This window comes from Pleurodeles waltl, unplaced genomic scaffold (genome assembly GCF_031143425.1).
Source record: "Pleurodeles waltl isolate 20211129_DDA unplaced genomic scaffold, aPleWal1.hap1.20221129 scaffold_80, whole genome shotgun sequence".
Lineage (NCBI taxonomy): Eukaryota > Metazoa > Chordata > Amphibia > Caudata > Salamandridae > Pleurodeles > Pleurodeles waltl.
Window position 1 is genome coordinate 861,452 of NW_027150396.1, and position 18,178 is coordinate 879,629.

Sequence of the window (18,178 nt, forward strand, 5' to 3'; positions counted from 1 at the left end):
ACCAGGTTCTGTTACCCAGAATCCTTTGCAAACCTCAAATTTTGGCTAAAAGAAATGCATTTTCCTCACATTTCGGTGACAGAAAGTTCTGGAATCTGAGAGGAGCCACAAATTTCCTTCCACCCAGCTTTCCCCCAAGTCTCCCGATAAAAATGATACCTCAGTTGTGTGGGTAGGCCTAGCGGCAGCGACAGGAGACGCCCCAAAACACAACGTGGACACATCCCATTTTTTTTAAGAAAACAGAGCTCTTTTTGCAAAGTGCCTACCTGTAGATTTTGGCCTCTAGCTCAGCCGGCACCTAGGGAAACCTACCAAACCTGTGCATTATTGAAAACTAGAGACCTAGGGGAATCCAAGATGGAGAGACTTGTGGGGCTCTGCCCAGGTTCTGGTGCCCAGAATCCTTTGCAAACCTCAAATTTTGGCTAAAAAAATGCATTTTCCTCACATTTCGGTGACAGAAAGTTGTAGAATCTGAGAGGAGCCACAAATTTCCTTCCACCCAGCATTTCCCCAAGTCTCCCGATACACATGCTACCTCACTTGTGTGGGTAGGCCTAGCGCCTGCGACAGGATATGCCCCAAAACACAACGTGGACACATCACAGAAAACAGAGCTGTTTTTTGCAAAGTGCCTACCTGTAGATTTTGGCCTCTGGCTCAGCCGGCACCTAGGGAAACCTACCAAACCTGTGCATTATTGAAAACTAGAGACCTAGGGGAATCCAAGATGGAGAGACTTGTGGGGCTCTGCCCAGGTTCTGGTGCCCAGAATCCTTTGCAAACCTCAAATTTTGGCTAAAAAAATGCATTTTCCTCACATTTCGGTGACAGAAAGTTGTAGAATCTGAGAGGAGCCACTAATTTCCTTCCACCCAGCGTTCCCACAAGTCTCCCAATACAAATGATACCTCACTTGTGTGGGTAGGCCTAGTGCCCGCGACAGGATATGCCCCAAAACACAACGTGGACACATCCCATTTTTTTAAAGAAAACAGAGCTCTTTTTGCAAAGTGCCTACCTGTAGATTTTGGCCTCTAGCTCAGCCGGCACCTAGGGAAACCTACCAAACCTGTGCATTATTGAAAACTAGAGACCTAGGGGAATCCAAGATGGAGAGACTTGTGGGGCTCTGCCCAGGTTCTGGTGCCCAGAATCCTTTGCAAACCTCAAATTTTGGCTAAAAAAATGCATTTTCCTCACATTTCGGTGACAGAAAGTTGTAGAATCTGAGAGGAGCCACAAATTTCCTTCCACCCAGCGTTCCCCCAAGTCTCCCAATACAAATGATACCTCACTTGTGTGGGTAGGCCTAGTGCCCGCGACAGGATATGCCCCAAAACACAACGTGGACACATCACAGAAAACAGAGCTATTTTTTGCAAAGTGCCTACCTGTAGATTTTGGCCTCTAGCTCAGCCGGCACCTAGGGAACCCTACCAAACCTGTGCATTTTTGAAAACTAGAGACCTAGGGGAATCCAAGATGGGGTGACTTGTGGGGCTCTGCCCAGGTTCTGGTGCACAGAATCCTTTGCAAACCTCACATTTTGGCTAAAAAAATGCATTTTCCTCACATTTCGGTGACAGAAAGTTGTAGAATCTGAGAGGAGCCACTAATTTCCTTCCACCCAGCGTTCCCCCAAGTCTCCCAATACAAATGATACCTCACTTGTGTGGGTAGGCCTAGCGCCTGCGACAGGATATGCCCCAAAACACAACGTGGACACATCACAGAAAACAGAGCTGTTTTTTGCAAAGTGCCTACCTGTAGATTTTGGCCTCTAGCTCAGCCGGCACCTAGGGCAACCAACCAAACCTGTGCATTTTTGAAAACTAGAGACCTAGGGAAATCCAAGATGGGGTGACTTGTGGGGCTCTGCCCAGCTTCTGGTACCCAGAATCCTTTGCAAACCTCAAATTTTGGCTAAAAAAATGCATTTTCCCCATATTTCAGTGACAGAAAGTTCTAGAATCTGAGAGGAGCCACAAATTTCCTTCCACCCAGCGTTTCCCCAAGTCTCCCGATACAAATGCTACCTCACTTGTGTGGGTAGGCCTAGCGCCTGCGACAGGATATGCCCCAAAACACAACGTGGACACATCACAGAAAACAGAGCTGTTTTTTGCAAAGTGCCTACCTGTAGATTTTGGCCTCTGGCTCAGCCGGCACCTAGGGAAACCTACCAAACCTGTGCATTATTGAAAACTAGAGACCTAGGGGAATCCAAGATGGAGAGACTTGTGGGGCTCTGCTCAGGTTCTGGTGCCCAGAAACCTTTGCAAACCTCAAATTTTGGCTAAAAAAATGCATTTTCCTCACATTTCGGTGACAGAAAGTTGTAGAATCTGAGAGGAGCCACTAATTTCCTTCCACCCAGCGTTCCCACAAGTCTCCCAATACAAATGATACCTCACTTGTGTGGGTAGGCCTAGTGCCCGCGACAGGATATGCCCCAAAACACAACGTGGACACATCCCATTTTTTTAAAGAAAACAGAGCTCTTTTTGCAAAGTGCCTACCTGTAGATTTTGGCCTCTAGCTCAGCCGGCACCTAGGGAAACCTACCAAACCTGTGCATTATTGAAAACTAGAGACCTAGGGGAATCCAAGATGGAGAGACTTGTGGGGCTCTGCCCAGGTTCTGGTGCCCAGAATCCTTTGCAAACCTCAAATTTTGGCTAAACAAATGCATTTTCCTCACATTTCGGTGACAGAAAGTTGTAGAATCTGAGAGGAGCCACAAATTTCCTTCCACCCAGCGTTCCCCCAAGTCTCCCAATACAAATGATACCTCACTTGTGTGGGTAGGCCTAGTGCCCGCGACAGGATATGCCCCAAAACACAACGTGGACACATCACAGAAAACAGAGCTATTTTTTGCAAAGTGCCTACCTGTAGATTTTGGCCTCTAGCTCAGCCGGCACCTAGGGCAACCTACCAAACCTGTGCATTTTTGAAAACTAGAGACCTAGGGAAATCCAAGATGGGGTGACTTGTGGGGCTCTGCCCAGCTTCTGGTACCCAGAATCCTTTGCAAACCTCAAATTTTGGCTAAAAAAATGCATTTTCCCCATATTTCGGTGACAGAAAGTTCTAGAATCTGAGAGGAGCCACAAATTTCATTCCACCCAGCATTTCCCCAAGTCTCCCGATACAAATGCTACCTGACTTGTGTGGGTAGGCCTAGCGCCTGCGACAGGATATGCCCCAAAACACAACGTGGACACATCACAGAAAACAGAGCTGTTTTTTGCAAAGTGCCTACCTGTAGATTTTGGCCTCTGGCTCAGCCGGCACCTAGGGAAACCTACCAAACCTGTGCATTTTTGAAAACTAGAGACCTAGGGGAATCCAAGATGGGGTGACTTGTGGGGCTCTGACCAGGTTCTGTTACCCAGAATCCTTTGCAAACCTCAAATTTTGGCTAAAAGAAATGCATTTTCCTCACATTTCGGTGACAGAAAGTTCTGGAATCTGAGAGGAGCCACAAATTTCCTTCCACCCAGCGTTCCCCCAAGTCTCCCGATAAAAATGATACCTCAGTTGTGTGGGTAGGCCTAGCGCCTGCGACAGGATATGCCCCAAAACACAACGTGGACACATCACAGAAAACAGAGCTGTTTTTTGCAAAGTGCCTACCTGTAGATTTTGGCCTCTAGCTCACCCGGCACCTAGGGCAACCTACCAAACCTGTGCATTTTTGAAAACTAGAGACCTAGGGAAATCCAAGATGGGGTGACTTGTGGGGCTCTGCACAGCTTCTGGTACCCAGAATCCTTTGCAAACCTCAAATTTTGGCTAAAAAAATGCATTTTCCCCATATTTCGGTGACAGAAAGTTCTAGAATCTGAGAGGAGCCACAAATTTCCTTCCACCCAGCATTTCCCCAAGTCTCCCGATACAAATGCTACCTCACTTGTGTGGGTAGGCCTAGCGCCTGCGACAGGATATGCCCCAAAACACAACGTGGACACATCACAGAAAACAGAGCTGTTTTTTGCAAAGTGCCTACCTGTAGATTTTGGCCTCTGGCTCAGCCGGCACCTAGGGAAACCTACCAAACCTGTGCATTTTTGAAAACTAGAGACCTAGGGGAATCCAAGATGGGGTGACTTGTGGGGCTCTGACCAGGTTCTGTTACCCAGAATCCTTTGCAAACCTCAAATTTTGGCTAAAAGAAATGCATTTTCCTCACATTTCGGTGACAGAAAGTTCTGGAATCTGAGAGGAGCCACAAATTTCCTTCCACCCAGCGTTCCCCCAAGTCTCCCGATAAAAATGATACCTCAGTTGTGTGGGTAGGCCTAGCGGCAGCGACAGGAGACGCCCCAAAACACAACGTGGACACATCCATTTTTTTTAAGAAAACAGAGCTCTTTTTGCAAAGTGCCTACCTGTAGATTTTGGCCTCTAGCTCAGCCGGCACCTAGGGAAACCTAACAAACCTGTGCATTATTGAAAACTAGAGACCTAGGGGAATCCAAGATGGAGAGACTTGTGGGGCTCTGCCCAGGTTCTGGTGCCCAGAATCCTTTGCAAACCTCAAATTTTTGCTAAAAAAATGCATTTTCCTCACATTTCGGTGACAGAAAGTTGTAGAATCTGAGAGGAGCCACAAATTTCCTTCCACCCAGCGTTCCCCCAAGTCTCCCAATACAAATGATACCTCACTTGTGTGGGTAGGCCTAGTGCCCGCGACAGGATATGCCCTAAAACACAACGTGGACACATCACAGAAAACAGAGCTATTTTTTGCAAAGTGCCTACCTGTAGATTTTGGCCTCTAGCTCAGCCGGCACCTAGGGAACCCTACCAAACCTGTGCATTTTTGAAAACTAGAGACCTAGGGGAATCCAAGATGGGGTGACTTGTGGGGCTCTGCCCAGGTTCTGGTGCACAGAATCCTTTGCAAACCTCACATTTTGGCTAAAAAAATGCATTTTCCTCACATTTCGGTGACAGAAAGTTGTAGAATCTGAGAGGAGCCACTAATTTCCTTCCACCCAGCGTTCCCCCAAGTCTCCCAATACAAATGATACCTCACTTGTGTGGGTAGGCCTAGCGCCTGCGACAGGATATGCCCCAAAACACAACGTGGACACATCACAGAAAACAGAGCTGTTTTTTGCAAAGTGCCTACCTGTAGATTTTGGCCTCTAGCTCAGCCGGCACCTAGGGCAACCAACCAAACCTGTGCATTTTTGAAAACTAGAGACCTAGGGAAATCCAAGATGGGGTGACTTGTGGGGCTCTGCCCAGCTTCTGGTACCCAGAATCCTTTGCAAACCTCAAATTTTGGCTAAAAAAATGCATTTTCCCCATATTTCGGTGACAGAAAGTTCTAGAATCTGAGAGGAGCCACAAATTTCCTTCCACCCAGCGTTTCCCCAAGTCTCCCGATACAAATGCTACCTCACTTGTGTGGGTAGGCCTAGCGCCTGCGACAGGATATGCCCCAAAACACAACGTGGACACATCACAGAAAACAGAGCTGTTTTTTGCAAAGTGCCTACCTGTAGATTTTGGCCTCTGGCTCAGCCGGCACCTAGGGAAACCTACCAAACCTGTGCATTATTGAAAACTAGAGACCTAGCGGAATCCAAGATGGGGTGACTTGTGGGGCTCTGCCCAGGTTCTGGTGCACAGAATCCTTTGCAAACCTCACATTTTGGCTAAAAAAATGCATTTTCCTCACATTTCGGTGACAGAAAGTTGTAGAATCTGAGAGGAGCCACTAATTTCCTTCCACCCAGCGTTCCTCCAAGTCTCCCAATACAAATGATACCTCACTTGTGTGGGTAGGCCTAGCGCCTGCGACAGGATATGCCCCAAAACACAACGTGGACACATCACAGAAAACAGAGCTGTTTTTTGCAAAGTGCCTACCTGTAGATTTTGGCCTCTAGCTCAGCCGGCACCTAGGGCAACCTACCAAACCTGTGCATTTTTGAAAACTAGAGACCTAGGGAAATCCAAGATGGGGTGACTTGTGGGGCTCTGCCCAGCTTCTGGTACCCAGAATCCTTTGCAAACCTCAAATTTTGGCTAAAAAAATGCATTTTCCCCATATTTCGGTGACAGAAAGTTCTAGAATCTGAGAGGAGCCACAAATTTCCTTCCACCCAGCATTTCCCCAAGTCTCCCGATACAAATGCTACCTGACTTGTGTGGGTAGGCCTAGCGCCTGCGACAGGATATGCCCCAAAACACAACGTGGACACATCACAGAAAACAGAGCTGTTTTTTGCAAAGTGCCTTCCTGTAGATTTTGGCCTCTGGCTCAGCCGGCACCTAGGGAAACCTACCAAACCTGTGCATTTTTGAAAACTAGAGACCTAGGGGAATCCAAGATGGGGTGACTTGTGGGGCTCTGACCAGGTTCTGTTACCCAGAATCCTTTGCAAACCTCAAATTTTGGCTAAAAGAAATGCATTTTCCTCACATTTCGGTGACAGAAAGTTCTGGAATCTGAGAGGAGCCACAAATTTCCTTCCACCCAGCGTTCCCCCAAGTCTCCCGATAAAAATTATACCTCAGTTGTGTGGGTAGGCCTAGCGGCAGCGACAGGACACGCCCCAAAACACAACGTGGACACATCCCATTTTTTTTAAGAAAACAGAGCTCTTTTTGCAAAGTGCCTACCTGTAGATTTTGGCCTCTAGCTCAGCCGGCACCTAGGGAAACCTACCAAACCTGTGCATTATTGAAAACTAGAGACCTAGGGGAATCCAAGATGGAGAGACTTGTGGGGCTCTGCCCAGGTTCTGGTGCCCAGAATCCTTTGCAAACCTCAAATTTTGTCTAAAAAAATGCATTTTCCTCACATTTCGGTGACAGAAAGTTGTAGAATCTGAGAGGAGCCACTAATTTCCTTCCACCCAGCGTTCCCCCAAGTCTCCCAATACAAATGATACCTCACTTGTGTGGGTAGGCCTAGTGCCCGCGACAGGATATGCCCCAAAACACAACGTGGACACATCACAGAAAACAGAGCTGTTTTTTGCAAAGTGCCTACCTGTAGATTTTGGCCTCTAGCTCAGCCGGCACCTAGGGCAACCTACCAAACCTGTGCATTTTTGAAAACTAGAGACCTAGGGAAATCCAAGATGGCGTGACTTGTGGGGCTCTGCCCAGCTTCTGGTACCCAGAATCCTTTGCAAACCTCAAATTTTGGCTAAAAAAATTCATTTTCCCCACATTTCGGTGACAGAAAGTTCTAGAATCTGAGAGGAGCCACAAATTTCATTCCACCCAGCGTTCCCCCAAGTCTCCCGATACAAATGATACCTCACTTGTGGGGGTAGGCCTAGCGCCTGCGACAGGATATGCCCCAAAACACAACGTGGACACATCACAGAAAACAGAGCTGTTTTTTGCAAAGTGCCTACCTGTAGATTTTGGCCTCTAGCTCAGCCGGCACCTAGGGAAACCTACCAAACCTGTGCATTTTTGAAAACTAGAGACCTAGGGGAATCCAAGATGGGGTGACTTGTGGGGCTCTGCCCAGGTTCTGTTACGACTCGGTCGTCCCATTTCCAGGGGGCGCTGTAAGGGGACTGTCAGAAGCCTGGGAATCACCTTGAACACCTATCTAGAGTCCCTTGCTGACTCCTGTTTGTTTCTCTTTTCTCCATGGTACACTTGTGTAGGACTACATTTGCTTCTTGGGACTGCAAATCCCATAATGCACAGCTTGGTAGTCAGGAAAACCCGGATTCTGTTTCCCATTATTTTCAATGGGAGAAGTCCAGTTGCTCCTTTTCACTGGATCCTCTCCTCCAGGACTTGCAAGTGTCCGAAACCACACACACCTGAAACCTCTCCTGTGCAGCCCAGCTTGGAACTGCTTATAAGCAGCCATTTCCTCAAGCTCCCCGTCGTGCATTGGACTTCAGTTCCTTTGTGTTACAGACCCCTTGTCGGATGGTGTTCCAGTTTTGTTCCTGTTCTGTTCCAGCCTGATCCTGTTTCCTGTTTCTCTGCCCAGCTCCTGATTGTTCCAGCCAGAGTCTGCTCTCTATCTCTTAGCCTTGTATCTGTTTGTTTCTTCCAAAGCCTGCTCCCTGTTTCTCTGACCTGTTTCTGCCTTGTTTCAGCCTGAACCTTCTCTCTGTTTCCCAGTCCTGTTTACTGCTCATTTCCTACTCCCTATATTCCAGTCCTGTCCTTGCCTGTTCCAGCCAGAGCCTGTTCTCAGTTTCCCAGTCCTGTCTCTGTCTGTCCCAGCCAGAAGTTTGCACCCTGTTTTCTAGTCCTAGACCCGCCTTTGCATCAGCCTGAGCCTGTTCCTAGTTCTTGCCTCTGCCTCTTTGTTTGTTCCCTTCTGTTTCTGTTTCTTCTTGGTTCTTTGTGTCTGGTAAGTGTTCTATCAGTCTTCACCAGTGTATACGTGTCCTCCTGTGTACTGGGGTTGGCTCCTGGTTTCCAGGAGGCAATTCCAGCCCCCATCCTTGTCCAGTGTTATACGTTGTATTTCGTGCCTAACAGTGACAGTGTGCTATTGCTGTTTTCTCAGGAATCGCCACTGTGTTTCCAGCTGGACCCACAAGAGCGTGTCCTGTGTATGTAAGTACTATCCTTGTTTGTGCTCTAGGGTCCAGAGACAGAATCACTTCTGCTGCCTCCTTTCTATGGGGATGGCAGGGGGACTATCTGTAAGAGCAAACTGCACAGAGGCATTGAGATTCCCTGTCACTGTGGGAGGTTCTGCGCCTTACTCTGTGTACAACCCCAGCGTGTTTGTCCTCTGGTAATCCATTTCCTGTTTGTTCACACAAGGGTTGCTCTGCTTTTAGTTTCCTGTGCCTATCCATAGCTGTCCTTTCCGTGTATGCCTTTAGCTGCTCCTCTGCCCCAGTGTACTACCTCTTTAGGATATTCAGTGACCTCAAGGGGTGTCCCAACCAAAGTCCTGATCAGACCCGCCCGAAACCGTGACAGAATGCACGAACCAAACATTTCAAGCTCCCCTGGCAGTAAAGGCACACACAAACCTAAAGGGCTTTCCTATCATGTTAAAACACCCCTTTCTAAGCCTATACATTCTCTGAAATCCTCTAAAAAAGACCTTAGTTTAAAGGATAGACTTGTTAAAGAAAACCATAACTTGCAAGTTCAGTACTATACTGAGTGGCTTGCTAATCTTTCAATGATAGACTATTATGTTATTTGTGGCTATGACCCCCAGTCCCTGTCTGTAGAAGAATTACAAGGACGTAATGAGTTTTTGCAATATTTATTAGCTGAAGCCAGTAAGAATGTTCGTAACCGTGGAAGTGCTTTTGCTACCTCTGCACAAGACACTCACACTCAGGAAAAACTGGTTAATTCCTTGCCTCATGCTAGCGCATCCCAAGTTCACTTCCAGCACTCTGCCAAAACAAAGAACCCTGACACTGTTCAAGAAGCCACACTAGGGATTCCCTTGTTTTCTGTTGAGTGCCTCAGCCCATCTAGGCCAGTTTCTCAGAATTCAAAGTGCAGTCCTGACTCTTATAAAGACATATCAGTCCCTCAGAGTTTTCAAGTCAGCAGGCTAGACCCTGTATCTAAGGGATCAGTAAAGACTGTGGGATTCCTTAGTTCAACTCAAATGGCTTGTGCTCCTCCCAAATTGGATGACAGTACATCAGTCTCAATTCCTAAGTGTTGTGCTGACTCATGTAAAGATCTACCAGTCCCTCAGTGCTTTCAAGTGAGCAGGATAGAACCTGTATCAAATGGATCAGTAAAGACTGTGGGATTCCTTAGTTCCACTCAAAAGGCTTGTGCTCTTTCCAAACTGGATGATAATACACCAGTCTCAATCCCTAAAAGCTCTGCTAAACCCTTTTCTATTCTGAGTGGGTTTGATAACAATATGGACATACACACACTAAAAGAGCAGTTTTGGCAGATTAAAAGGCAGATATCAGACTTCTATGATGAATATGTTGTAACATACACAAGAAATCTTGCACATGGGCTCTTTTCATCAATGCATATTTCACTGTTGGCAGAACCAGACATTCTGTTTATCTGTAAGGTAGAAGAAGTAACAGAGCATCTGATGGAAACTACTGCAAGGCAATTTGAAAACCTGAAAAAAGAAAATGATCACCAGCTTTGGCTTAAAGAACAATATGCTACTTTGTGTGCCTCTCCAAAGACTTCTATAGAGCAGATTGTCCCTTCTATTAATAACGGTCAAAAGACAGCTCCAGTTATAAATATATCAGTCTCTTCTTCAGACTCTCTCTCAGCCTGTAGTTCTCCAGTGAAAATTCCTGTACAGTTGACTGAATCTCCGACATCTCTGAGAGATTTGACACCTTTTGATTCAGAGGATGGATCAGAGTCTTCAGAAGGAAGTATCTCAGCCCCTCTGTCAGAACAAATAAAGTCAAAGGAAGAAGAGAGTTCTGATGCAGACTCCAATAGCTGCACCTTAAGAAACCAAGATATGATTTTTCTGGAGATTAATGGCAAGTTGTGCAACAGTGTTGAAGAATCTGAATCTAGTGATGACAGTGGTTCCTGCCTTGCCGTGAACAAACCTGCAGATAGTGCTGTTCAAATGGTGCACACACCAGAATTTTCAGATTGTGGGGATACTCCTGCCCTTTCAAACAATATCATAGAATTTTCAGATAATGAAGAGACAGTTCCTGTTTCAAGTGAATTAATGGATTTTTCTGACCATGAAGAAATACCCGTAGTTACTAAGAGTGTAATGGACTTCTCAGAAAGTTTAAAAATCTCTTCTGTGTCAAAGCAAACCGTGGAGATTTCAGACAAGGAAGAAAGACAGGAATCTGAAACTGAACAGCCTGTCATAAGAAATGAGAGCCTTCTCCTAGAACAGGACACAGTTGCAGCATCAACCACTGATCCTGACTTGCTGTTCCCTGCCACTATGTATCCTGTTTCCAGCTCAACGATTAGTGAAGAACAGATCTCTGATCTACCGGTATCTGATTTTGATGTAAAACCAGCTACACCAATGCCACCTGCTGTGTCTCTGAAATTAAAGACTCCTGAAAAACAGCAATCTGAAACCGAAGTTCAAGTATTGAAAGATGTAATATGTCCCACTAAAACTAAAGACTTGAATTTGAATCTTGTATTCGAAGATCTGATGATAAGTACTGTTCTTAGTGTTTTATTGCAAGAAACCATCATCAATTCAAAGACTAAAGCTGAAAATTTAGATAACAATGTAGAGGCGATTTCTGAAGAGACTCCAGTTCTTTTTCAATCCAAAGAACAACCTTTCAGTGTTAACAGAGTTGAAGATCAACTACCTGTAGTAGAAACGCTTTGCAAAGAAACCATTTCTGATACCATGAACACACCACAGATCACTTGCAATGAAGAAATCCCAGTCTTGTCTGAAGATCACCCTAAAGAATTAGTTTGTGGAACTTCTACATTTTCAGATGTTAATCCAGTTTCTAAAGACTTAAAAACTCTTGTTGATACTCCGAAGTCATCCAAAACTAAAGAAAATTCTGAATTTTTTATGTTCACCTTGAGAACACCAGTTACCCATGTCTCCCAAGTTTCTATGCTTTGCAAGCCTCAGACCACAATCAATGCAAATACTGCTGCAGAAACAGACACATCCTGCTTGTCGGAAGGAGTTACAGACCTTACTAATACGCCAATTATGTCCTCCAAAGAAGACAGTACTGAACAGGAAACTAAAGTCCTAAAGAATACCGCCCATGATGCAATTCCAGATCTCCTTGCTCCTGAATCCACTTCACCAGAAACCAACTCCATGCACTCCTCCTGTATCACTCGAACAATAAAGAGGAAAGACATCGGAGCCCATATGGGTATTAATAAATGCTTTGCTCATTGGAAGTTTCACCTATGGCAGGACTGTAAACTTATCAACCAAGGTTGGTGTTGGATTTTCTTGTTGTGGCTTTTCCTCTTCAACTTTTTTCAGCCAAAGGATCGCCTTCTCTTCTTGAGCAGACTGGTGGGAGGGGGTATACTGTTACGACTCGGTCGTCCCATTTCCAGGGGGCGCTGTAAGGGGACTGTCAGAAGCCTGGGAATCACCTTGAACACCTATCTAGAGTCCCTTGCTGACTCCTGTTTGTTTCTCTTTTCTCCATGGTACACTTGTGTAGGACTACATTTGCTTCTTGGGACTGCAAATCCCATAATGCACAGCTTGGTAGTCAGGAAAACCCGGATTCTGTTTCCCATTGTTTTCAATGGGAGAAGTCCAGTTGCTCCTTTTCACTGGATCCTCTCCTCCAGGACTTGCAAGTGTCCGAAACCACACACACCTGAAACCTCTCCTGTGCAGCCCAGCTTGGAACTGCTTATAAGCAGCCATTTCCTCAAGCTCCCCGTCGTGCATTGGACTTCAGTTCCTTTGTGTTACAGACCCCTTGTCGGATGGTGTTCCAGTTTTGTTCCTGTTCTGTTCCAGCCTGATCCTGTTTCCTGTTTCTCTGCCCAGCTCCTGATTGTTCCAGCCAGAGTCTGCTCTCTATCTCTTAGCCTTGTATCTGTTTGTTTCTTCCAAAGCCTGCTCCCTGTTTCTCTGCCCTGTTCCTGCCTTGTTTCCCAGTCCTGTTTACTGCTCATTTCCTACTCCCTATATTCCAGTCCTGTCCTTGCCTGTTCCAGCCAGAGCCTGTTCTCAGTTTCCCAGTCCTGTCTCTGTCTGTCCCAGCCAGAAGTTTGCACCCTGTTTTCTAGTCCTAGACCCGCCTTTGCATCAGCCTGAGCCTGTTCCTAGTTCTTGCCTCTGCCTCTTTGTTTGTTCCCTTCTGTTTCTGTTTCTTCTTGGTTCTTTGTGTCTGGTAAGTGTTCTATCAGTCTTCACCAGAGTATACGTGTCCTCCTGTGTACTGGGGTTGGCTCCTGGTTTCCAGGAGGCAATTCCAGCCCCCATCCTTGTCCAGTGTTATACGTTGTATTTCGTGCCTAACAGTGACAGTGTGCTATTGCTGTTTTCTCAGGAATCGCCACTGTGTTTCCAGCTGGACCCACAAGAGCGTGTCCTGTGTATGTAAGTACTATCCTTGTTTGTGCTCTAGGGTCCAGAGACAGAATCACTTCTGCTGCCTCCTTTCTATGGGGCTGGCAGGGTGACTATCTGTAAGAGCAAACTGCACAGAGGCATTGAGATTCCCTGTCACTGTGGGAGGTTCTGCGCCTTACTCTGTGTACAACCCCAGCGTGTTTGTCCTCTGGTAATCCATTTCCTGTTTGTTCACACAAGGGTTGCTCTGCTTTTAGTTTCCTGTTTCCTGTGCCTATCCATAGCTGTCCTTTTCGTGTATGCCTTTAGCTGCTCCTCTGCCCCAGTGTACTACCTCTTTAGGATATTCAGTGACCTCAAGGGGTGTCCCAACCAAAGTCCTGATCAGACCCGCCCGAAACCGTGACAGGTTCTGGTGCCCAGAATCCTTTGCAAAACTCAAATTTTGGCTAAAAAAATGCATTTTCCTCACATTTCGGTGACAGAAATTTTTAGAATCTGAGAGGAGCCACAAATTTCCTTCCACCCAGTGTTCCCCCATGTCTCCCAATACAAATGATACCTCACTTGTGTGGGTAGGCCTAGCGCCCGCGACAGGATATGCCCCAAAACACAACGTGGACACATCACAGAAAACAGAGCTGTTTTTTGCAAAGTGCCTACCTGTAGATTTTGGCCTCTAGCTCAGCCGGCACCTAGGGAAACCTACCACACCTGTACATTTTTGAAAACTAGAGTCCTAGGGGAATCCAAGATGGGGTGACTTGTGGGGCTCTGACCAGGTTCTGTTACCCAGAATCCTTTGCAAACCTCAAATTTTGGCTAAAAGAAATGCATTTTCCTCACATTTCTGTGACAGAAAATTCTGGAATCTGAGAGGAGCCACAAATTTCCTTCCACCCAGCGTTCCCCCAAGTCTCCCGATAAAAATGATACCTCACTTGTGTGGGTAGGCCTAGCGCCCGCGACAGGATATGCCCCAAAACACAACGTGGACACATCACAGAAAACAGAGCTGTTTTTTGCAAAGTGCCTACCTGTAGATTTTGGCCTCTAGCTTAGCCGGCACCTAGGGAAGCCTACCAAACCTGTGTATTTTTGAAAACTAGAGACCTAGGGGAATCCAAGATGGGGTGACTTGTGGGGCTCTGCCTAGGTTCTGGGACCCAGAATCCTTTGCAAACCTCAAATTTTGGCTAAAAGAAATGCATTTTCCTCACATTTGGGTGACAGAAAGTTCTGGAATCTGAGAGGAGCCACAAATTTCCTTCCACCCAGCGTTCCCCTAAGTCTCCCGATAAAAATGAAACCTGACTTGTGTGGGTAGGCCTAGCGCCTGCGACAGGATATGCCCCAAAACACAACGTGGACACATCACAGAAAACAGAGCTGTTTTTTGCAAAGTGCCTACCTGTAGATTTTGGCCTCTAGCTCAGCCGGCACCTAGGGAAACCTACCAAACCTGTGCATTTTTGAAAACTAGAGACCAAGGGGAATCCAAGATGGGGTGACTTGTGGGGCTCTGCCCAGGTTCTGGTGCCCAGAATCCTTTGCAAACCTCAAATTTTGGCTAAAAAAATGCATTTTCCTCACATTTCGGTGACAGAAAGTTGTAGAATCTGAGAGGAGCCACAAATTTCCTTCCACCCAGCGTTCCCCCAAGTCTCCCAATACAAATGATACCTCACTTGTGTGGGTAGGCCTAGCGCCCGCGACAGGATATGCCCCAAAACACAACGTGGACACATCACAGAAAACAGAGCTGTTTTTTGCAAAGTGCCTACCTGTAGATTTTGGCCTCTAGCTCAGCCGGCACCTAGGGAAACCTACCAAACCTGTGCATTTTTTATAACTAGAGACCTAGGGGAATCCAAGATGGGGTGACTTGTGGGGCTCTGACCAGGTTCTGTTACCCAGAATCCTTTGCAAATCTCAAATTTTGGCTAAAAAAACGCATTTTCCTCACATTTCGGTGACAGAAAGTTCTGGAATCTGAGAGAAGCCACAAATTTCCTTCCACCCAGCGTTTCCCCAAGTCTCCCGATACAAATGTTACCTCACTTGTGTGGGTAGGCCTAGCGCCTGCGACAGGATATGCCCCAAAACACAACGTGGACACATCACAGAAAACAGAGCTGTTTTTTGCAAAGTGCCTACCTGTAGATTTTGGCCTCTGGCTCAGCCGGCACCTAGGGAAACCTACCAAACCTGTGCATTTTTGAAAACTAGAGACCTAGGGGAATCCAAGATGGGGTGACTTGTGGGGCTCTGACCAGGTTCTGTTACCCAGAATCCTTTGCAAACCTCAAATTTTCGCTAAAAGAAATGCATTTTCCTCACATTTCGGTGACAGAAAGTTCTGGAATCTGAGAGGAGCCACAATTTTCCTTCCACCCAGCGTTCCCCCAAGTCTCCTGATAAAAATGATACCTCAGTTGTGTGGGTAGGCCTAGCGGCAGCGACAAGAGACGCCCCAAAACACAACGTGGACACATCCCATTTTTTTTAAGAAAACAGAGCTCTTTTTGCAAAGTGCCTACCTGTAGATTTTGGCCTCTAGCTCAGCCGGCACCTAGGGAAACCTACCAAACCTGTGCATTATTGAAAACTAGAGACCTAGGGGAATCCAAGATGGAGAGACTTGTGGGGCTCTGCCCAGGTTCTGGTGCCCAGAATCCTTTGCAAACCTCAAATTTTGGCTAAAAAAATGCATTTTCCTCACATTTCGGTGACAGAAAGTTGTAGAATCTGAGAGGAGCCACAAATTTCCTTCCACCCAGTGTTCCCCCATGTCTCCCAATACAAATGATACCTCACTTGTGTGGGTAGGCCTAGCGCCCGCGACAGGATATGCCCCAAAACACAACGTGGACACATCACAGAAAACAGAGCTGTTTTTTGCAAAGTGCCTACCTGTAGATTTTGGCCTCTAGCTCAGCCGGCACCTAGGGAAACCTACCACACCTGTACATTTTTGAAAACTAGAGTCCTAGGGGAATCCAAGATGGGGTGACTTGTGGGGCTCTGACCAGGTTCTGGGACCCAGAATCCTTTGCAAACCTCAAATTTTGGCTAAAAGAAATGCATTTTCCTCACATTTGGGTGACAGAAAGTTCTGGAATCTGAGAGGAGCCACAAATTTCCTTCCACCCAGCGTTCCCCTAAGTCTCCCGATAAAAATGATACCTCACTTGTGTGGGTAGGCCTAGCGCCCGCGACAGGATATGCCCCAAAACACAACGTGGACACATCACAGAAAACAGAGCTGTTTTTTGCAAAGTGCCTACCTGTAGATTTTGGCCTCTAGCTCAGCCGGCACCTAGGGAAACCTACCACACCTGTACATTTTTGAAAACTAGAGTCCTAGGGGAATCCAAGATGGGGTGACTTGTGGGGCTCTGCCCAGCTTCTGGTGCTCAGAATCCTTTGCAAACCTCAAATTTTGGCTAAAAAAATGCATTTTCCCCACATTTCGGTGACAGAAAGTTCTAGAATCTGAGTGGAGCCACAAATTTCCTTCCACCCAGCGTTCCCCCAAGTCTCCCGATACAAATGATACCTCACTTGTGTGGGTAGGCCTAGCGCCTGCGACAGGATATGCCCCAAAACACAACGTGGACACATCACAGAAAACAGAGCTGTTTTTTGCAAAGTGCCTACCTGTAGATTTTGGCCTCTAGCTTAGCCGGCACCTAGGGAAGCCTACCAAACCTGTGTATTTTTGAAAACTAGAGACCTAGGGGAATCCAAGATGGGGTGACTTGTGGGGCTCTGCCTAGGTTCTGGGACCCAGAATCCTTTGCAAACCTCAAATTTTGGCTAAAAGAAATGCATTTTCCTCACATTTGGGTGACAGAAAGTTCTGGAATCTGAGAGGAGCCACAAATTTCCTTCCACCCAGCGTTCCCCTAAGTCTCCCGATAAAAATGATACCTCACTTGTGTGGGTAGGCCTAGCGCCTGCGACAGGATAAGCCCCAAAACACAACGTGGACACATCACAGAAAACAGAGCTGTTTTTTGCAAAGTGCCTACCTGTAGATTTTGGCCTCTAGCTCAGCCGGCACCTAGGGAAACCTACCAAACCTGTGCATTTTTGAAAACTAGAGACCAAGGGGAATCCAAGATGGGGTGACTTGTGGGGCTCTGCCCAGGTTCTGGTGCCCAGAATCCTTTGCAAACCTCAAATTTTGGCTAAAAAAATGCATTTTCCCCACATTTCGGTGACAGAAAGTTGTAGAATCTGAGAGGAGCCACAAATTTCCTTCCACCCAGCGTTCCCCCAAGTCTCCCAATACAAATGATACCTCACTTGTGTGGGTAGGCCTGGCGCCCGCGACAGGGTATGCCCCAAAACACAACGTGGACACATCACAGAAAACAGAGCTGTTTTTTGCAAAGTGCCTACCTGTAGATTTTGGCCTCTAGCTCAGCCGGCACCTAGGGAAACCTACCAAACCTGTGCATTTTTTATAACTAGAGACCTAGGGGAATCCAAGATGGGGTGACTTGTGGGGCTCTGACCAGGTTCTGTTACCCAGAATCCTTTGCAAATCTCAAATTTTGGCTAAAAAAACGCATTTTCCTCACATTTCGGTGACAGAAAGTTCTGGAATCTGAGAGGAGCCACAAATTTCCTTCCACCCAGCGTTTCCCCAAGTCTCCCGATACAAATGTTACCTCACTTGTGTGGGTAGGCCTAGCGCCTGCGACAGGATATGCCCCAAAACACAACGTGGACACATCACAGAAAACAGAGCTGTTTTTTGCAAAGTGCCTACCTGTAGATTTTGGCCTCTGGCTCAGCCGGCACCTAGGGAAACCTACCAAACCTGTGCATTTTTGAAAACTAGAGACCAAGGGGAATCCAAGATGGGGTGACTTGTGGGGCTCTGCCCAGGTTCTGGTGCCCAGAATCCTTTGCAAACCTCAAATTTTGGCTAAAAAAATGCATTTTCCTCACATTTCGGTGACAGAAAGTTGTAGAATCTGAGAGGAGCCACAAATTTCCTTCCACCCAGCGTTCCCCCAAGTCTCCCAATACAAATGATACCTCACTTGTGTGGGTAGGCCTAGCGCCCGCGACAGGGTATGCCCCAAAACACAACGTGGACACATCACAGAAAACAGAGCTGTTTTTTGCAAAGTGCCTACCTGTAGATTTTGGCCTCTAGCTCAGCCGGCA